We start from the raw sequence: 23127 nt of genomic DNA, 5'->3' as shown, positions 1-23127 counted from the left end.
AAGCAATGGTAGGTGTGATTATAGCTCACCAATAGTGCTCCAAGCCTGTGTGATTTTCCTAAAGTTCAGGAGCCACCATCATGCCAGGCACAAAGTCACCTGCTAAATAGAGCTCTCTTGGGATCTACTCTACAGTACCAGCTCTGAAAGCAGAACTTAGGTTTACTCATTTCACAGGTCTTCCACATAATAAAATCTAACTATTCAAGACTCCACCTTCCCCTAAGCTAATAGACTTCTTAGCCTGCCCTTCCCCTCGCCTTCCTGTTCCCCAATCTGTATCAGTTAGCATAGTCATAGGCACCAACACTATGCCCCAATCTTGTATTCATCAATGTGCACAGATTTAGTACCTACTTGAGACCAAGGCACTGTTAGATGCTGAGAATACAAAAACAAAGAATGGAAAAACCCTTAATTGCAAAGAGCTTACATGTGCCTGGAGAAGGTAAAAGTTACATATTACATATAAAGAATAAATAATGGGTATCAATAAGAAGAAATTCAAATTAATTAAATAGGAGGCAGTTTGAGAGGATCTAGCAGTTGTAGAGTCCACGAAAGGTTTTTGATAGCAGGTGAGAAAAAGGTGAACTCTGCTAGGTGGAGGTGATGAAGCAGTGCATTCCAGGCCTCCAGGACAAACTGTACAAAAGCATGCAGACAAGACATTTTTTTGTGTAAGGAACAGAGGGAAGGGGGACTTGGCTGGATCAAAATGAGGGAAAGGGAGTAACAGCCAATAAGGATGGAAGACTAGGTCGGCACCATGTTGTTAAGGACATTCAAAGCTAAACAGAGGACTAGATATCTTATCCTAGAAGAGACAGAAATCTCCTGGAGGTGGTTGAGGGAGGGAGTCAAATGGTCAGATCTTCCCTTAAGGAAAAAAAACAACAACAACATTGACAACAGGATTATAGGAGTAGGATGAGCCTAGATGATAGGCCAGTCAGTTGGGAAACTCTTTAGTAATAATCCAGATGAGTAGTGATCAGAAAATGAACTAAAGCGGGAGCTGGCTGAATAGAGAAAGGGCACTGGGTTCAAGAGAGAGAGAGAGTTGTGAGATTTAAAACGGTTGAGGTCTTAAACTGTAGTGATTAAAATAGTGGAAGATATAAATTGTGATAGATATAAGAGAGGGTGAGTAAATTTGACCGCAGAAATATGTTTCACTACAGTGTCTTGGTTTTTAAATCAAATATAAGGTGGTCACCAGGGAAATATTCCCAATTATTCAAATACCCAAGTCAATTGGGTTTTATAGAGATTTTAATTAACAATACAATGAGTAATCAAAGAAAGAGAGAGAGAGTAAGAAAGGAATAAGGATGAAGGGCCTCAAAGCCAATATGGCCTAGACCTGAGTCTTAAAAGAGAAATCAGTCAGTTTTTTATAACTCACCATAAGATCTGTCTAAGTAAGGATTTCTAATGACACCAGGCCAGCAGCATCTCAGCTGCTTTCACTAGCTCCCTCCTCCATCTGAATGTTTCAGAATCAGTCTCCTCAGAATGAGTCTCTCCAATCTGAATGTTTCAGAATGACTTCCCAGCTCTTCCCTGAGCTCTTATTTTTAAGGGCAAAATCTTCTCTGTCACCTCCCCTAAGTCCTTACATCTACCAATCACTGTAGATGTTTTTAAAGGACCGCCCATTTTGAATTCACAGCTGAGTAGTTTTAATCTCTTTAGTAAGTCAGGAAAAAAATGCTGCTGTGTCGACAAATTTCATTAGAAAAAACCTCTGAATAAGTTATCACCCTTTTAGGTTTAAGTAGTTTACAAGTTGCCCCACCTTTATAGGTACTTAGTATCCCATTGTATCAATTCTAAAACAGTCATGACTCAAAGAACTTCCTGTCCCTTCCATAAGCATGGATCAAAGTACTTTCCATTGTTCTCAAGGATCTCTCTGTCCTAAAGCAGTCCTAAGTAGGGTGGAGTAGGGATATTCCCAAGGCAAGGAGCCCCCACACTCAAGTAGAGTTCTCACCATCTGCTAGAGAATTTTTTTAAGTAGAAGATTCCCCAATGGGGGAAACCCCTAACATTCATAAGTCTGAGAAATTTTGAGGTTTACAGAGTGCAGAGGAGGAAAGGGTGAGAGTTGTCAATAGATTGAATCTGCGGGGTAACAGAAAGTAAGGAGTTAAAGGTAATGCCTAGGTTACAAATCTGGAAAACAGCCTTCTGGAGAAATGGAGTTCTGAAAAAGGTCATGTCCTAAAACCAGAAGCTGCAGGAAAGTTGTAGTTCTGCTTTGAAAGAGAAAGTTTACTTATAGAAAGCTCCCTAAAGTGATAAAATCTTAGTTTGGGACAATGAAAAAATGAAGAACTTTAAAAAAAGTAGATTCTTTAGTCTTGATAGAAATGGATTCCTGTCATCAATAATAAATTTTAAAATTGCTTTATGCCAATAGTGAATTCAGCTCCATATAAAATATAGACATTATCAGAAACCAATGTAAAATCTTTCAATGTTGGACAGAAAAGAGAATCATAACAGCAGAGGAATGTCATTTTCCTAATTACAACAGACTTGGGGGAACTCTTCAAAGAATTCAGTAATGGAAAGCTATCTCTTAACAAATGTAGATTTAAAATTCTGTTCACTGCATAGATTGTTACTTGTAAAAATGGAGTCCTGAACCCCGGACTCCAATCCCCAGAAGTCCTTGCTCTAGTTCTCGAGATTCTCACCTGGGCCGAGAACAAATTGTTATTTAAAGTCTCCACCTACGGCTGGGTCTCTTTCCTGTTTCGCCTTCCAAGCAGACGGGTCTCATGATGTAAGTCAAATTGAATGGGCCTCTCAGCCCACCCAGGCACATGCTTTCTTACTTGTATTTTCTTAAATTCTTAATCCTTAATAAACCTCTAAAAAAATATAATACTCCTTGCAGAGAAAAACTAATTTTTACCTGCCACAGTTTAGCGATTTTAATCTTAACATACTCAAACCTCCAATATAATTAAAATGAAAAATAATTTACAAATTCATACTCAGTGATAAAATTAAAAAAAGTTTTGCAAATGTTTATTTCTTTCCAGACAAATACTCTAATTTCCACCCTAGAGCCTAAGGATATTATGCATTTAAACATCTTGATAATCACTTTTGAAAAAATTAGACCTGTACTTCCATTGATAGAAGGAATTCCCAATGAAGAAGTGTCTCCTACTAAGGAGTATCATCATCTGCCCTAGAAGAAATAGCCTTTGAAAACTGTCTAGGGTGATGAGAGGTTGTAACTTCCCCATCATCACACAGAGATTTGAAATCAGGTCCTCCAAACACCAAGGTTGATTCTCAGTTCTCTGAATGGAGCTGTCTCTCTATACAATTAGATAATTTAGCATAGTTGTAGTCAAATATCTTTAAAGATTACAAAGCATTCTTCTCAAAACAATCTAGTGAGGAAGGCGGGGCCGTATCATTTTTCTGATTTTACAGATATGGAGACAGTTCAGAGGTGACTCACTTGTCCACCGTGACATGGGAAGTAAGGAGCAGAACTCAACTCCAGACCTTCTAGCTCAGAGTCTAGTGTTCAGTCCATATTTCACTACCCTGACTCTGCCCAAAACCCCATTAACTTCAAGTTAATTAAATGCTTATTAAACATCTACTAAGTTCCTATACTATGTAAGGTCCTTGGAACATAAAAACATTGTCTGCCTCAAGGAATAAATAATCTATTGCTATTTATACACAGATAATGAAATGCAAATATATAAAAACAATTTCAGGAGGAAGAAAGAACTAACAATGGGAATTGAGGGCAGAAATCTGGCAAAGCATCACTGAGGAAAAAACATCAGGCTTGTGCTTTAAAGAATACCATGGATAAAGGGGCTGAGTGAAAGGAGAGTCCAGGGCCAATCAATAAGCATTTCTAAAGGGTATTGTGCAAAGTGCTAGAGATGCAAGAAACAAGTAAAAATACTTCCTTTCCTCAAGGAACTTACATTCCAATGAGGGACACCAGTCTATATATAGGAACTTTAGGTCAAAGGATCCATTCTAACACTGAAAGGAACCAAAGAGGCCATTCAGCTCCTTCATTGTTCAGATGAGGAAGCCAAGAGCCTGGGAGGTTACAAAATTTGCTGAAGATCACACAGGGAGAATCAGAAAGGGAATTTGAACCCAAGTCCTCTGACTTGGTCATTGTTTTTTACATTGAATCATACTACACAAAGAGAAGGGGCTGGCAAGAGGAAAAACCAAGAGGATTTGAACTGGGTGACTAGAAGAACAATAATGCCCTGAACAGAAACATGAAAAACTGGGAGAGGTTTGGGGATAAATTAATGACAAGTATATTAAATTAGCATTGCCTATGTGTCACCTAGGTGGAGATGTCTAGCAGGCAGTTGCTAATGCAGGACTGGTTTTCAGGAGGGAAAATAGGGCTGGATGTATAAATCTGGGAATAAATCAGAATAAGGAAAGAATGGAAGATAAAGAAAAATGGAAAAAAGATGGGCTTGAGTGTAGAATAAATAATGAGCAAGTCATGCTGAATGGCGACTTGGCCCTGCTGAGAAGAGATGAGAGAAGACATAAAACGTTTGAGGGAGAGAGTTCTGTTATATAGTCGCTATTGATTATGTAAAAGAAAATCTGAGAGAAAAAATACAAGAATTCCCCACACATTTTAGAAATCAGAGATGGTTAATTTTATACTATACTAACATTATATATAGCAGCCTTTCCAATTTACCTCTTGTCATATTGGTTCCCCAATCCTATTCATTTTGGCTGAACTGAGTTCTCCTAAAATATCATTTTTATTTTTAAAAATATTTTCTTTAAGACAGAAAAGGAAAATGACAAATGTAGGAGGCTATCTAGGAAAATTGGGAAACTGATATGCTGTTGGTGGAGTTGTCAACTGATTCAATTATTCTGGAGAAAAATTTGGAACCATGCCCCAAAGGATATGAAATTGCACATAACCTTTCATCTAGCAATAACAATTCTAGGTCTGTAACCCAAAGAGAGCAAAAAAAGGAGGGTAAAGACCTATTTGTATAAAATATTTAGAGCAGCTCTTTTTGTAGTGGCAAAAAATCAGAAATTATGGGAATGTCCATCAAATGGGGAACGGCTAAACAAGTCATGGTCTATGATTGTAATGAAATCCTATTGAGCTATAAAAAATGATGTGCCGGAGAATTTCAGAAAAACCTGGGGGAAAAATGATAAGCTAGAATATTTCAGAAAATTCTGGAAAGGCCTACATGAACTGATACAAAGTGAAATAATCAGAAGCAAAAAGACATTGTATATATTAACAGCAATATTGTATGATGACCATTGTGGCATTTAAAAGAGTGGGTGCCATAAACTGTAATAATTAAAATAGTTGAGGTCTTAAACTGTAGTGATTAAAATAGTGGAAGACTTAAATTGTGATAGATATAAGAGTGGGTGAGTAAATTGTGACCGCGGAAAATATGTTTTCACTACAGTGTCTTGTTTTAAATCAAATATAAGGTGGTCGCCAGGGAAATATTCCCAATTATGAATATACCCAAGTCAACTGGGTTTTATAGAGACTTTAATTAATAATACAATGAGGAATTAAAGAAAGAGAGAAAGAGTAAGAAAGGGGTAAATATGAAGGGCCTTAAGCCAACATGGCCTAGACCTGAGTCTCAAGAGAGAGAGATCAGTTAGTCTTTTATCGCTCACCATAAGATCTGTTCAAGCGAGGATTCAGGGGGACAGAGTCTCCCCAGAGGGACTTCCAGCCAGAGTCAGCCTCCCTTGAAAGACCTTCTTAGAGACTGTCTCTCAAGAGCCTGTCTATCTCAAGAGATCCTTTTTCTTATATAGGGGGTTTTCCTATGTCACCTCCCCTAAGTTCTTCCATCTACCAATCACATTAGACGTTTTCCAAAGGACAGCCCATTCTGAATTCACAGCTGAGTAGATTAATCCTTTTAGCAATCCACACCTGAGTAGGTTAGAATCTTTGAGCAAGTTTCTCACCTTTTTGTCCTGGCAAGTTTACAAGTTGCCTGACCTTTAATAGGTACTTAGCACCCCTTTCTAAAAATAGGCATGGCTTAAGTATGGGTTTAAGTACCTTTTCATTGTTTAGAAAGGAGTTTTTCTCACCTAAAGCAGTCCTAAGTACGGGTGGAATAGAGGTCCTCCCATTTTTGATCCAAGTAGAGTTCTCACATTTTAGATGGGGAATGGTCCCTAATAGGGAGTTGTCCCAATGGAGAATTCCCCAATGGGGAATTTTTTAACATTCACAAGTCTGAGAAATTTCAAGATTCACACCATCTGTGATTGGTTTGGCCATTCTGAGCAATACAATGATTCAAGACAATTCCAAAGGATGAAAAATACTCTCCATTTCCAGAGAAAGCACTGATGGAGTCTGAAAACAGATTGAAGCATACTGTTTTTCACTTCATTTTCATTATGTTTTATACAAGTCTTCTTCCACAACATGACCAATATGGATATATATTTTGCATGATCATATATGTACAACTTGGATCAAATTGCTTATTGTTTCAGTGATAAAGGAAGGTAGGAAGGAAAAGTGAGAAATGGGAACTCAAAATTTTAGAAGAAAAGTTTAAATTTTATTACATATAATTTGAAAAAATATATACATAAAAACAAAATAAAATATTTCCTTGAAGTTTCTTTTAAACATGGTCTCATCCTAATGACTCATTCACTCACTTATAGAACTCTTTAGTATAGCAAATAAATACAATCAAGCAGAATAAATTAAAACATGGTCACATATGAAAAAAGTACACATGTGTACTTTATATAATACTTATAAACCACCCCCTCAAAGCCAAGAGACTGTAGGCAAATTATACCATCAGTCCTCTGAAGTAATGATAAGTTATTACACTGTTATGGGTTCATTTTTCTATGTTATTTTTCTTTACATTACTGGGCTTATCATATAAATTGTCCTGTTTCTACTTAATTCCCTTTACAAGTCATATAAGTCTTCCTAAGTTTTTCTTAGTTCTTCATATTCATCATTTCTTTCAGTGCAATAATGTTATATTTTATCCATATTTATGAACTCCACAACCTATTCAACTATTCCATAGTTTTCTTCCTGATTTCCTCCTAATTCTCTGCTACTACAAAAAAAAATGTTGTTATAAATATTTTTAAATTTATGGTACCCATCTATCCCTCTTTAACCTTGTAAATGCTTTTTAGTGGTATATCTGGGTCAAAGGACATATGAGTCAACCAATTTTTAGTAAATTCCAAAACTGTTTCCCAGAACAACTGGACCAGAGAAATAGATATTTTAAGGACATATTACAAGAGAAAAGAGAATATACAAGATCATAAATAATACAGATTGTCTCAGGGAGGGGGAAAGGGCAGAAAGGAAGAAGAGAGGAAAATAGGAAGGAAGGAGAGAATTTATAACTCAAAAGTTTTAAAATGTTAAAAATAATTTTATATGTAAGTGGGAATAAATAAAATATTATTTTTAAAAGGTCATAAATAATATACCAGAATAATCAAAAGTAAGGGAAAAAATACCCACTCCCTGAATTAAGTCATCTCAAACTCTAACCTATTCTATGTATTTACAAGTCCCCATGCTTAGCTTAGTCTATTATTGCTCTACCCCAAAGCTTCCTGAAGAGAACAGCATCTTCTGTCCCAGAATTTCCTGAAACCAATATTCTGAACAAGTGCATTGTTCGGTGCTCTAAGCACAGGCTCACTCTCAGATGATTAAAAAGCTTCTCAGGTACATGGCAAGTTGGGGGGATTCTTCCCATAGTCCTACTTGATAGTTTCCAAGCTCCCTTTATAAAGCATGTGAGGTCACAGGATATGCAGACCAGAGATCTGTAGCAGAAAGGGACAGCAGAGGCCATCTAATCCAACCTCCTCATTTCGACTATGAGAAAATGGAGGCCCATACAGCCCCAAATCATAGAGGTATTCCGTGGCAAACCAAGGCACTGAACTCATTCCACTAACTTTAAATCCAGCATTCTTCCCATTGCATCTCCTCTCAAACGGCATGACAGAGTAAGAGGCAGCATGGTTGAATGGGAAGGTCACTAGCTCTGGAGTCAGAAGATACAAGTTGAATCTTGTCTGTCCAATAATCTCTGGGTGCCCTGGCATAAGGCACTCTAAGCCCCACCAGGCTCCTTATCTAAAAAATGAGAGGGCTGGACTAACTGATCTCTCAGTTCCTTCCTTGCCTAAATCTAGGATTCCATGACAAAAACTTTGAACCTAGAGTCTAGAGATTTGAGGGAGCCCAGAATCCCTGCTTGCCAATGGTGGTGGCCCTGTGGGACTACCCACTCAGCAATACAGATACCCATGGCACTGCAATGTCTGTCCTATTGACAAGTCCTCAGGACCTTCAGTCTTTCCCATCCACCATGCCACTGAATCATCCTACACATTGTCTCCCAGGGAGAGTATAAACTCTTTAGGAAGTGGGATTATTTTCTATTTGTATTCCCAATATTTAGTATGGTTTTGGGCACATAGTAAACATTTAATAAATACTTTTTCACTTAGTCATTCTTATTCTAGTTGTGGTATAAATAACAAACTATATGAATAATCAGGCCTCCTCTGGCTCATCTATAAATAAAAAATGGGACAAGATAATCAGCACGAATGGGGCAGCTAAGTGATTCAGTGGAGCTATGCCTGAGCACAGGAAATCCTGGGTTCAAACCCAATTTTGGATACTTCCTAACTATGTGACTCCAGGCAAGTCATGTAACCTCAACTACCTAGCCTTTACCACTCTTCCACCTGGAAACCAATTCTATCAATTCTAAGACAGAAGATACACAATTTAAAAAAATAACCAATGCTAAGATTTCATTTATGTTATGAATAGCTTTTTTAAAAAACCACTGCCTTATGTGACTGCTTCAGCCAGATTCAAAGTGCCACTAATATACAAGTTCCTGAAAGAACAAATAGGGCTGAGTGATGAACCAAGGCGGGACTATACTCATTTATTGACTATTGCAGTACATCCAGTTTAACACACATTTTGGGAGAGTCCCTTTTTCAGCAGAAGAAAAACATACTAAATGTAATATACTGTAACTCTTTCTGCTTTCATGGTAATGTAATGGAGGGTGAGAAATGGAGTCACCTACTACTTAACTTAGGACTAGAGTGTGGTAGAGATGGAATGGAGCTAAAAGTTGGAGAGGGGAGATAGATTGTTTCTCCTCTCTCTTTCCCTAGTAAAACTCACACTAGTTGTCTTCAGAGTCACAGACTATATTTCTTCAGAGACTGGGTTGAAATAAAGTCTAGGACTGAACTGCTTCTCCCTCCCTGAGAAGATGTAGCTTTCTTCCCCAAGTTTCAGGTCTCTCCTCCTTGATATTATGAAGCAGATACTTGATCTAATCAAATAGCATTTTATTCTTAAGGAATACACATAAGGTAGGGCAAGTAAGATGGTGGGATAAGGTAATGGGGAAGTGGGAAGTAGGAAGTCCCTAAAGGCTAACAACTGACCTCCTTCTCCCCAAATCTTGCAGGATCAGGCTTTGCCTGCCTGACCCTCTGGGACCAATTGTGAGAGCTGTCCTGACTTCTATCTGTCCTAATTATGATATGAAGTTGGGATGGATAGTTTTATGACAAACTATCCACTCTTGTTGTCTTCCATTGGATTCAGGGGGTCTAGATTCAGAGAAGGATGATCAAGAATCAGAGGTTCTCTCAGACCAACCTCTCTGAAGGGCTCCCCAAAGAGAAGAGAGTTAGCTGCTTGGATTTTCTCAGCTTTTCAGTTCCTTCTTTGGAATTCTCTGTCCTTCTTGTCTATCCCCTACTTGATTTGTTCTTCTAGCAGATTGAGTCTGGGTTTCCTCTCTTAGAGTAAGCTTAAATTTTTCTTGAGGACTTCCAGTCAAGATGGCGGCTTAGAGAAAGCTAAAGTTCAGATCTCCGGAAACCCTTCCCTACTACCAAACTCAAACTTTATGCCCTTTGGGCACCGAAATTCAAAACGATCAACAGCATAGACCCCGGGAATCCTCCTCTTGGACCTGGATCAAAAGGTACACCCCCCCCAAAAGCCAGAACCCGAGATCACTCGGACCTAAGGGGTAGGGCAGAAGGAAGGTCCCAGGACCCATCCCTTCCAACCCAGAGCTCCTAGTCCAAGGCAGCAGAGGGAACCTCAGAGCCTCAGGGCCGGCTATTCTGAAGGCCTCTTCCTGAAAACAACCTGACTCAGACGAGGGGTCACCCAGACAGCAGGGAAACAGAGAGAGATGGGGGGAGCTTGTAACCCCCGGCTGGATCCTTCCATCCGAGGCTCAATGAAGGTCCCTGACTCAGAGCATACTCAGATCAACCCAGGGAAAGCTAAACCTATCAGGAGCCCTCGGAGCTCCAGGAAGCTGCGGCTCCTCCCCCCTCAAAGTGCTGGCTCTCCTGGCCGGCTAAGGCACAGAAACAAACACCCCACAGAAAGGGTTGAGCCAGGCTCAGAGCGTGGAAGTAAGGCAACGGAGAAGCATGGGGAGGGAACCAAGGAGGGCAGTAACCCAGAAACACCAGCAATTCCTGGCTTCCCCGAGAAGACAGAACAACAACTGCATAGAACGGACAATCTGCCTAGGGCTAAAACTTCTGAACACCAGACAGAGATAAGAAAAGCTAATCCTCCCCACTCAGATAGATATGGCAAACTCCACAGAAGCACAAAAGCCCCAAAATTCCAAGAAAAACAAGAAGAAGGGGGCAACTTTGGACACATTTTATGGAGCAAAAATACAAAATACAGAGGAGATAGAAGAGGAAACACAAGCAAATGCTCCGAAACCTTCCAAAGGAAATGGAAACTCTCCACAAACCCATGAAGAATTTGAATCGGAAAGGATCAAAAAGATGGAAGCCCTCTAGGAAGAAAAGTGGGAAATAATGCAAAAGAAATTCACACATCTACAAAACCAGTTTGACCAAAGTGAAAAGGAAAACCAGGCTTTAAAGTCAGAATCAGGCAACTCGAAGACAATGAGCAAGAATTAATAAAGCAAAGCCAAAAGACCAAGAAATTAGAAGAGAACATAAAATATCTCACTGACAAGGTGACAGACTTGGAAAATAGAGGAAGAAGAGATAATTTAAGAATAATTGGACTTACAGAAAAGCCAGAAATAAACACCAAACTCGACATCATAATACAAGATATAACCAAAGAAAATTGCCCAGAGATCCTAGAACAAGGAGGCAATACAGCCACTTACAGAGCTCACAGAACACCCTCTACACTAAATCCCCAAAAGACAACTCCCAGGAATGTAATTGCCAAATTCCAAAGCTTTCAAACAAAAGAAAAAATCCTACAAGAAGCCAGAAAAAGACAATTTAGATATAAAGGAATGCCAATCAGGGTCACACAAGACCTTGCAAGTTCTACTCTGAATGATCGTAAGGCATGGAACATGATTTTCAGAAAGGCAAGAGAACTGGGTCTTCAACCAAGAATCAGCTGTCCAGCAAAACTGACTATATACTTCCAAGGGAAAGTATGGGCATTCAACAAAATAGAAGATTTCCAACTTTTTGCAAAGAAAAGACCAGAGCTCTGTGGAAAGTTCGATATCGAAAAACAAAGAACATGGAATACCTGAAAAGGTAAATATGAAGGAAAGGGAAAAGGAGAAAAATGTTATATTTTTCTTTTACTCAATCTCTCTTCTGTAAGGACTACATTTATATCAATCTATGTATACTAACATGTGGGGAAAATGTAATGTGTAAATAGGGGGAAAAGAAAGACCAAATAGAATAATCTTTCTCACACAAAGATTCACACGGGAAGGGGAGGGGAAGAAAACTCCTATAAGAAGGAGAGGAAGAGTTTTTACTTAAACCTTACTCTCAGGGAAATCAACTCTGAGAGGTAAGAACATCCAGATCCATTGGGATCTTAAATTCTATCTTACCCAACAAGGGAAGGGAGAAGGGAAAACCAAGGGGGGTAGGGGGGAGGGAACAGAAAAAAGGGAGGGAAGAAGAGGTGGGAGGGGGAGGGAACAAAAAGGGAGGGACTAGAAAGAGAAACATAACAAAGGAGGGGACAAGGGGGACTGATTTAAAGTAAATCACTTGACTAAAAGGTAGAGCTGAAGAAGAAAGGTTAGAATTAGGAAAGGATATCAAAATGCCAGAGAATTCACAAGTCACAATCATAACTTTGAACGTGAATGGGATGAACTCACACATAAAACGTAGACGAATTGCAAAATGGGTTAGAATCCAAAATCCTACCATATGTTGTCTTCAAGAAACACACATGAGGTGGGTTGACACCCACAAGGTCAGAATTAAAGGATGGAGTAAGACCTTCTGGGCCTCAACTGACAGAAAGAAGGCAGGAGTGGTAATCATGATATCTGACAAAGCCAAAGCAAAAATAGACCTGATCAAAAGGGATAGGGAAGGTAATTATATTTTGTTAAAAGGGACTTTAGATAATGAGGAAATATCACTAATCAATATGTATGCACCAAATAATATAGCACCCAAATTTCTAATGGAGAAACTAGGAGAATTGAAGGAAGAAAGAGACAGTAAAACCATATTAGTGGGAGACTTAAACCAACCATTATCAAATTTAGATAAATCAAATCAAAAAATAAATAAGAAAGAGGTAAAAGAAGTGAAAGAAATCTCAGAAAATTAGAATTAATAGACATATGGAGAAAAATAAATAGGGATAAAAAGGAATACACCTTCTTCTCAGCAACACATGGCACATTCACAAAGATTGACTATACATTAGGTCACAGAAACATGGCACACAAATGCAGAAAAGCAGAAATAATAAATGCAGCCTTTTCAGATCACAAGGCAATAAAAATAATGATCAGTAATGGTACATGGAAAACCAAATCAAAAACTAATTGGAAACTAAACAATATGATACTCCAAAATCGTTTAGTTAGAGAAGAAATCATAGAAACAATTAATAATTTCATCGAGGAAAATGACAATGGCGAGACATCCTTTCAAACCTTTTGGGATGCAGCCAAAGCAGTCATCAGAGGTAAATTCATATCCCTGAGTGCATATATTAACAAACTAGGGAGAGCAGAGATCGATCAATTGGAAATGCAAATAAAAAAACTCAAAAGCGATCAAATTAAAAAACCTCAGCAGAAAACCAAACTAGAAATCCTAAAAATTAAAGGAGAAATTAATAAAATCGAAAGTGATAGAACTATTGATTTAATAAATAAGACAAGAAGCTGGTACTTTGAAAAAACAAACAAAATAGACAAAGTACTGGTCAATCTAATTTTAAAAAAGTTAAGAAGAAAAGCAAATTAACAGCATCAAAGATGAAAAGGGGGACATCACCTCTGATGAAGAGGAAATAAAGGCAATCATTAAAAATTACTTTGCCCAATTTATATGGCAATAAATACACCAATTTAGGTGATATGGATGAATATATAAAAAAATACAAACTGCCTAGACTAACAGAAGAAGAAATAGAATTCTTAAATAATCCCATATCAGAAAATGAAATCCAACAAGCCATCAAAGAACTTCCTAAGAAAAAATCCCCAGGGCCTGATGGATTCACCAATAAATTCTATCAAACATTTAGAGAAGAGTTCATCCCAATACTATACAAACTATTTGACATAATAAGCAAAGAGGGAGTTCTACCAAACTCCTTTTATGACACAAACATGGTACCGATTTCAAAACCAGGCAGGTCCAAATCAGAGAAAGAAAACTATAGACCAATCTCCCTAATGAATATAGATGCAAAAATCTTAAATAGGATACTAGCAAAAAGACTCCAGCAAGTGATAAGAAGGGTCATCCACCATGATCAAGTAGGATTTATACCAGGGATGCAGGGCTGGTTCAACATTAGGAAAACCATCCACATAATTGACCACATCAACAAGCAAACCAACAAGAACCACATGATTATCTCAACAGATGCAGAAAAAGCCTTTGATAAAATACAACATCCATTCTTATTAAAAACACTAGAAAGCATAGGAATAGAAGAGTCGTTCCTAAAAATAATAAACAGTATATATCTAAAAGCATCAGCTAATATCATCTGCAATGGGGATAAACTAGATGCATTCCCAATAAGATCAGGAGTGAAACAAGGATGCCCATTATCACCTCTACTATTTGACATAAGCACTAGCAGTAGCAATTAGAAAAGAAAAAGAAATTGAAGGCATCAAAATAGGCAAGGAGGCGACCAAGTTATCACTCTTTGCAGATGACATGATGGTCTACTTAAAGAATCCTAGAGATTCAACCAAAAAGCTAATTGAAATAATCAACAACTTTAGCAAAGTTGCAGGATACAAAATAAACCCACATAAGTCATCAGCATTTCTATATATCTCCAACACAGCTCAGCAGCAAAAACTAGAAAAAGAAATCCCATTCAAAATCACCTTAAACAAAATAAAATACCTAGGAATCTATCTCCCGAGACAAACACAGGAACTATATGAACACAACTATAAAACACTCTCCACACAACTAAAACTAGACTTGAGCAATTGGAAAAACATTAACTGCTCATGGATAGGACGAGCCAATATAATAAAAATGACCATCCAACCCAAACTTATTTATCTATTTAGTGCCATACCCATTCAACTCCCAAAAAATTTCTTTAATGATTTAGAAAAAAACCATAACAAAGTTCATTTGTAATAACAAAAGATCAAGGATATCCAGGGAAATAATGAAAAAAAAAACACAAATGATGGGGGCCTTGCAGTCCCAGACCTTAAACTATATTACAAAGCAGCAGTCATCAAAACAATTTGGTACTGGCTAAGAGACAGAAAGGAAGATTAGTGGAATAGACTGGGGCAAGCGACCTCAGCAAGACAGTATATGATAAACCCAAAGATCCCAGCTTTTGGGACAAAAATCCACTATTCGATAAAAACTGCTGGGAAAATTGGAAGACAATGTGGGAGAGATTAGGAATAGATCAACACCTCACACCCTACACCAAGATAAATTCAAAATGGGTGAATGACTTAAACATAAAGAAGGAAACCATAAGTAATTGGGTAAACACAGAATAGTATACATGTCAGACCTTTGGGAGGGGAAAGACTTTAAAACCAAGCAAGACATAGAAAGAATCACAAAATTTAAAATAAATAATTTTGACTACATCAAACTAAAAAGCTTTTGTACAAACAAAACCAATGTAACTAAAATCAGAAGGGAAACAACAAATTGGGGAAAATAATCTTCATAGAAACCTCTGACAAAGGTTTAATTACTCAAATTTATAAAGAGCTAAATCAATTGTACAAAAAATCAAGCCATTCTCCAATTGATAAATGGGCAAGGGACATGGATAGGCAGTTCTCAGATAAAGAAATCAAAACTATTAATAAGCACATGAAGAAGTGTTCTAAATCTCTTATAATCAGAGAGATGCAAATTAAAACAACTCTGACGTATCACCTCACACCTAGCAGATTGGCTAACATGATAGCAAAGGAAAGTAATGAATGCTGGAGGGGATGTGGCAAAGTTGGGACATTAATGCATTGCTGGTGGAGTTGCGAACTGTTCCAACCATTCTGGAGGGCAACTTGGAACTATGCCCAAAGGGCGACAAAAGAATGTCTACCCTTTTATCCAGCCATAGCACTGCTAGATCTGTACCCCAAAGAGATAATGGACAAAAAGACTTGTACAAAAATATTCATAGCTGCGCTCTTTGTGGTGGCCAAAAACTAGAAAATGAGGGGATGCCCATCAATTGGGGAATGGCTGAACAAATTGTGGTATATGTTGGTGATGGAATACTATTGTGCTAAAAGGAATAATAAAGTGGAGGAGTTCCATGGAGACTGGAACAACCTCCAGGAAGTGATGCAGAGCGAGAGGAGCAGAACCAGGAGAACATTGTACACAGAGACTAATACACTGTGGTATAATCGAATGTAATGGACTTCTCCATTAGTGGCGCTGTAATGTCCCTGAACAATCTGAAGGGATCTAGGAGAAAAAAACACTATTCATAAGCAGAGGATAAACTGTGGGAGTAGAAACACCGAGCAAAAGCAACTGCCTGACTACAGCGGTTGAGGGGACATGACAAAGGAAAGACTCTAAACAAACACTCTAATGCAAATAACAACATGGCAATGGGTTCGAATCAAGAACACATGTGATACCCAGTGGAATCACGTGTCAGCTATGGGGGGTGGGGGGAGGAAAAGAAAATGATCTTTGTCTTTAATGAATGATGCTTGGAAATGATCAAATAAAATATTATAAAATTAAAAAAATTTTTTCTTGAAAGTATACAATAATCATTTGTAACCTCTGTTTACATGTTAAACTACTGTTTTCCCTTTTGTAACTTTAGTGAAAAGCTAAGTTACTGTGAAGATTTTGCCTCTCCACTCTATAATGAGTAGCTTCTTCAAGGTCATTCTGAAGCTCATTATCTTAACCTACATTAGACCCTCTGATCCATCTATCAATAAATATTTATTAAGCATCTAGGATGTGCCAGGCAGACAGATAAATAGTAATTGGATAGAGTGCAGGGCCAAAAGTCAGGAAGACTCAACTACCTGAGTTCAAATCTGATCTCAAGCACTTACTAGGTGTGTGACTGGGCAAGCCACTTAACTCTATTTGCCTCAGTTTTTCATCTGTAAAATGAGCTGAAATGGCAAACCACTCCAGTATCTCTGCCAACAAAAATCTCAAATGGGAGTGTGAAGAGCAGGATACATCTGAAAAATGACTGAACAATATGTGCTAGGCATTGGTCTAAGCCTGGAGATAAAAAAAAAAAGAAGCAAAAGACAGTCTATGACTCTCAAGGAATTTACAATCTAAGTCACCGTCTCCTCCCAAGATAACCAGATAAGTTCTAAGGCTAGACTGCTCAAACATTAATAATAAGTTCAAATATGAGTAGAGCATCCCACTCAGCCTTGGCCAATTAGCTTCTCTCTCCTTCAAGGTCAGATCCAAAGGGCTTTAAGTACCAACCTATGTTAGAAATTAAGCTGGGTTTTTTTCCCCTCTACTTAAGTATAAATCATCTGGCTTCATATCATGCTCCTGATTAAAATTCACCAATTACCTGCCTTCCCCAGATATGACAGTTTACTCCAGCATTCTTATTCATTATCTTGAGACATGGTCATGTATATATCCTTCAATAAACCCATTTAGAAACTAAAATAAGCTCTGGATTCTGCCCACACTTTTTAGCAAGGAAGAATAGAGACTATAACAAACTCCATTTAGATAGTATTTCTTGTTAAATACTGGTAACTAGAAGGGAAACACTGATCACCACTATAGCCTCTGAAATTAACCCACAGTATGTATGTCCCTTTTAGGGGCCTAAATGAAGTTTTGGTGAAGAAACTTCTAAAAAAGATTTATTAACTACTTTCATTATATTTTAGATTGGATTAAACTGTCTAACTCAGAAAGAGATGTGGTAATAAAAGTGTGCACACACACACACACACACACACACACATACACACTACATTAAAAGACATGCCACAGAAGAAATCCTCCTCCTTCATTACCAATTTCTTTTGATAAAGGAGAAAAACGTAATGGAACTAAGGGGAGTTATGTGAACTCTATTTTTTTTTCCATTTTGACCAAGCAAGACACATTAGAGAGTTATAATCAGGAAAGTTTTTATTCACCCCATGATAGTCATGGACTTGGCTCATATAGTAGATAGGCCCTAATTAGAAAAATAAGGTTTAAGAATCACCAAGAGAGATAAACTCTAGCCTGCTGTCTCTATTAGATAGGAATGTAGAAAATTTGTAATGAGCTGAAAGTTTTAATAAATCTTCAAGGGAACTATTAATTAAACTGGAAGAGCACTAGTATCTAATTATAGTACATAAAATTAGACAAAAAGAAAAATGGCTAGTTTTAAAAGTCTGTTGTATATAGAACTTACCAATATTTAATTATCTAAGTGCATCTTAATAACAGAGTTTACAAACAAGTTCATTTAAAGCTGGCTGAATGGAGAGTAGGTGACTGAATGGAAAAGCCAGGTATCTGTGGAACAGCAAGGAGAACAGTTACTCCTTCCCAAAGTAGATAAGATTGCTCTTCTGGAGCCAGCAGCTCAAACTTCAGTCTTAAGTTTCCAAATCTTAGGAAAAAGGGTGAAGGGATGCATTCAAGTTATCAAATGCACAGTAAAATGTCAGAAGGCCAATGAGGCTGCTTGCAAAAAAAATATGATGACAGCAAGACATTAGATAATGAAGTAACATAGTATTTTCAATAACATTATTAAAACCTACCTCACTGGTCCCCTAGTGGCCGTGGCGGCGGCGGGGAGCTGCAGGCCTGGGCCCGGCCATGCCTCCGCCCCCCCGGGCCAGGCCGCGCGGGCCCAATGCTGCTGCAGGCCCGATGCTACTGCAGGCCCCAAACGGGCCCGGGAGGCTGCTGAGCTAGAGCAGCAGCGGCGCCAGGAGCAGAAGCGGCTGCGGCGGGACATGCAACAGCAGCAGCAGCTGTAGCACCTCGAATCCTTTTATGAAAAACCTCCTCCTGGACTTATTAAGGAAGATGAGACTAAGCCAGAAGACTGTATCCCAGATGCACCAGGCAATGAACATGCCAGAGAATTTCTGGCTCATGCTCCAACTAAAGGACTCTGGATGCCCCTGGGGAAAGAAGTCAAGGTTATGCAATGCTGGCGCTGTAAACGGTATGGACACAGAACAGGTGACAAAGAATGCCCATTCTTTATCAAAGGCAATCAGAAATTAGAACAATTCAGAGTAGCACACGAAGATCCCATGTATGACATCATAAGAGAGAATAAGCGGCACGAAAAGGATGTGAGAATACAGCAGTTAAAGAAGCTACTAGAAGATTCTACCTCAGATGAAGATGGAACTAGTTCCAGCTCCTCAGAATGTAAGGAGAAGCATAAAAGAAAGAAGAAAGAGAAACATAAGAAAAGGAAAAAGGAGAAGAAAAAGAAAAAAAGAACAAATCTAAATCAAATGAGAGTTCAGACTGACTAAAAAGTCATTTCCTTTGAATCCACCTTGTCACTCCAGAATCATAGCTGAATGTCAGAGGTAAAGAAGAAGTAGCCACAAAAGGGCCTCAGTTGACAGAGAAAAAGGAACCAAAAAACTTGTATAGTTAGCATCCCCCCATGGCATTTTGCCCTCACTGCCAACAGTGATGAATTCACCGTGATATTGAGTTTCTTATATGCCACACTGCTGGATTCTCATCCTCCTCCTCCCTGTGTACTGTAGTTTGTGATTAGTTTTGAAAAAAAAAATCAAGCATAAGATATGAAAATATTCAAGGTGTTTCCAAGAGAGATTCCCCTAGAAGATCAGAGGGTTAATAGAGTAGTAGGATGACTTGAGAAGTTGAGATCTTCAGCAGTTACAAGTGCATTCTATTGAGTGATGAATAATAAAACTTCATTATTTCTCACTTAAAAGTGAATATCCTTGCTGTATACTTGCAAAATCTAATGGTGGAAGAATGGAAAAGGAGGTAGCTATATGAAATATCTTATCTTCATTGTAATCATTTTGTTGTAGAATCTGGCACTCCACAAAGTAACTGATCTACTAATATTTTTAGGGAAAAAAATTTTTTTTTGTCAGCAGAAAATCCTTCCTTTCCTTCCCAGTACAATCTACTCCCCTATTCAGAACAACAACAAAAGAAAACCCAATAAAAATGTGAACTCAAAAAAAAAAACCTACCTCACTGAAAATGTCTAGTTTCTCAGACTAGAGATTTTTTAAATAGATAAAGCAAATGCTCAGACATATGTGAAATATTGCTTCATACACAGTAGAAGCCAAAGTCACCACCATGGAGCCGTTTTAGTATAGGTACACAATATATGATTCTTTTTTTTTTTAAAAACCTTGCCTTCCAATTTTCAGTTAAAGAAATCAAAACTATTAATAAGCACATGAAAAAGTGTTCTAGATCTCTTATTATCAGAGAGATGCAAATCAAAACAACTCTGAGGTATCACCTCTCACCTAGCAGATTGTTCAATATGACAGCAAAGGAAAGTAATGAATGCTGGAGGGGATGTGGCAAAGTTGGGACATTAATGCATTGCTGGTGGAGTTGTGAATTGATCCAACCATTCTGGAGGGCAATTTGGAACTATGCCCAAAGGGCGATAAAAGAATGTCTGCCCTTTGATCCAGCCACAGCACTGCTGGGTCTGTACCCAAAGAGATAATAAGGAAAAAGACTTGTACAAGAATATTCATAGCTGCGTTCTTTGTGGTAGCCAAAAATTGGAAAATGAGGGGATGCCCTTCAATTGGGGAATGGCTGAACAAATTGTGGTATATGTATGTTGGTTATGGAATATTATTGTGCTAAAAGGAATAATAAAGTGGAGGAATTCCATGGAGATTGGAACAACCTCCAGGAAGTGATGCAGAGTGAGAGGAGCAGAACCAGGAGAATATTGTACACAGAGACTGACACATTGTGGTACAACCGAATGTAATGGACTTTTCCAGTAATGGCTTTACAATGTCCCTGAACAACCTGCAGCAATCTACGAAAAAAAAAAACAAACTATCCTTTAGCAGAGGACAAACTGAGGGAGTAAAAACACCGAGGAAAAGCAACTGCTTGACTACAGAGGTTGAGGGGACACGATCAAGGAGAGACGCTAAATGAGCACCCTAATGCAAATACCAACAACAAGGAAATGGGTTCAGAGCAAGGACACATGTGATACCCAGACGAATCGTGCGTCGGCTAGGGAAGGGGTGGTGGGGTTTGGGGGGGAGGAAAAGAAAATGATCTGTTTCCAATGAACAATGTATGAAAATGACCAAATAAAATAATGTTTAAAAAAAAAAAACCTTGCCTTCTCTCTTAGAATCAATACTGTGTATTGGTTCCAAGGCAGAAAAGCAGTAAGGACTAGGCAATGGGGATTAAGTGACTTTCCCAGGGTCATGTAGCTGGGAAGTGTCTGAGGCCATATTTGAACCCAGGACCTCCTGTCTCTAGGCCTGACTCTCAATCCATTGAGCAACCCAGCTGCCCTCACAATATAGTATTCTTAATTGAGGTGCTTCAATTTTTACTTTTTGAAATAGATTAATACAAAAATTTTCATAAAACCTAGTTAGTCTTCCTTTCACATAAACCAAGGCCCTGCAAAGATAGACCTTATCAATACCCTTTTATCAAAGTTGTTCAGTGCCAAAATCACATTAGGCAGAAGGAATGACCTGCTATTTTCTAAGAGTACATGTGACAATTATGAAGAATAATGAGCTTAAAGAAATTTTCAGCTACCTGGGTCACTTGAAGGATCCGTGGACATAGCTTATGGTCTGGAGTCAGGAAGATTCATCTCCCTGAATTCAAATCTGGTCTCAGTTAGGAAAGCTGTGTGAACCTGGTCATATCACTTAACCCTGTTTGCCTCAGTTTCCTCAACTACAAAATGAGCTAGAGAAGGAAATGACAAACCACTCCAGTATCTTTGCCAAAGAAACCCCAGATGGGGTCATAAAGAGTTGGACATGACTGAAAACAAGTGAATGACAACAATAAACCTATTCAGAAAGTTAATATTTAAAATTACTTATATTTCCTCAGTATAATATACTACAAATCCTCACATAATGACATCACAACCATTACTCTTAGAAATAAAATGAAGAAAATTAAGCATAAAAAGTTAGCTTCCCCTTTGATGACTAGACTTAAAAGTGATTGCTTTTTGCTAGTTTTATCTGCCTTTCCTAATGTCTCTGGTGGTTGCTTCTTCCATCCAACTAAAACAATTAAATCATCATGAATGTTTTGCTTAAAATCATTTGAGCTTCAGATAGGGATCCCAAGGGATGGGGAGATCCATTATTTACAAAGTAGGCCTTACGCTCACAGAATGGAGAAAAATGTTCTGGATAACTTCTGCATTCTCATCATCTCAAGTCCTCTTCACAGGTGCACCATGAACAACAGGATATAAAGTAAAAAGAAAGTCTCAATGAACTAGTAGAAGAAGTGCTATGTTAGAGCTTACTGTGATACCATGGCACTTCGAATACTGAGATTTTAATGGCATTGTACCACTATTCCAAGACATGTTAGTGTGCAAGAACATGAGATTTTTCTTTCACTGCATATCTGAGGGTCATGGAGAGGGGAATGTTGAAACAACGAATTTTATGGGTCTTAAAGTCACATATTGACCATTGTGTAAAATTAGCTCCAACTCTTATTCAGATGGTGGAGTGTGTTATTTCCTTTGTTTCTAATCAATCTAGTTTGTGAATCCATCGTCCAGAAGGACAATTCTGGAGGAATTTTGACTCCTTTCTCATTATTCTGAGAACAACTTCTAGCCTGAAACCCTATTAGCACCATGCTTCTAATTAAATCATGTAAAACAATCTGCATGAATGCTCTGTGACCTTATATAGAAATATAATCCACAACACACAATCATCACAAAGTCTTAAGTAAAGTATCATATGTCCTCTCAGATGAGCTCAGATAACCAATACATTAAATCACAGGGTACAGAATTTTAAAGTTGAAAGGGACCTTTAAGAATGTCCACTCATTTTACAGATTAAGAACCAAAGACAGAAAATGATTAATTTGTCCAGGGTCCCAATAATACGGGGTAGAAATGAACACAGAACTTGGTGGCCCATTGAATGAGGACAGAAAGCAGCCCATTTACATCACTCACTCTAATCCTGAAACAGAAGTCAGGAATTCTCTTCATCACTTCCCTCCAACTTCTGCAGCCGATTCTCTACATATTTATCAAGCAATCAACAAGCCTTTATGAAGTGCCCATTTTTGCCACTCACGATGCCCAGTGCTGTGCATACAAAGGCAGAAGTCAAACAGTTGCTACCCTAACAGAGTCTGGACTCTACAAACAGAAACAAAGATGTGCCCAGAAATACTCTGAACTGGGTCAGGGATCTCATCTGTGGAGTTCTCTCAGTGAACTCTGAGAGGAACAAGAGGATTTAATCTGTGTAACCATACAGACTTTGCTGGATAGTG

At 38.2% G+C, this 23127-nt stretch overlaps 1 protein-coding gene and 1 pseudogene across 2 annotated transcripts in view; one reads left to right on the top strand and one right to left on the bottom strand.

The window, feature by feature from the left end:
* The window catches only part of ULK4 (unc-51 like kinase 4), a 678848-nt gene that overhangs the window by 537767 nt on the left and 117954 nt on the right, over positions 1-23127 (bottom strand). The gene's annotated exons all lie outside the window — the stretch shown is intronic.
* On the top strand, positions 18082-19099 carry LOC103101702 (retinitis pigmentosa 9 protein homolog; annotated as a pseudogene).

This window comes from Monodelphis domestica, chromosome 5, assembly GCF_027887165.1.
Source record: "Monodelphis domestica isolate mMonDom1 chromosome 5, mMonDom1.pri, whole genome shotgun sequence".
Taxonomy (NCBI): domain Eukaryota; kingdom Metazoa; phylum Chordata; class Mammalia; order Didelphimorphia; family Didelphidae; genus Monodelphis; species Monodelphis domestica.
The sequence above is the reverse complement of the archived record's forward strand: the minus strand, read 5'-3'. Positions and strand labels throughout refer to the sequence as shown.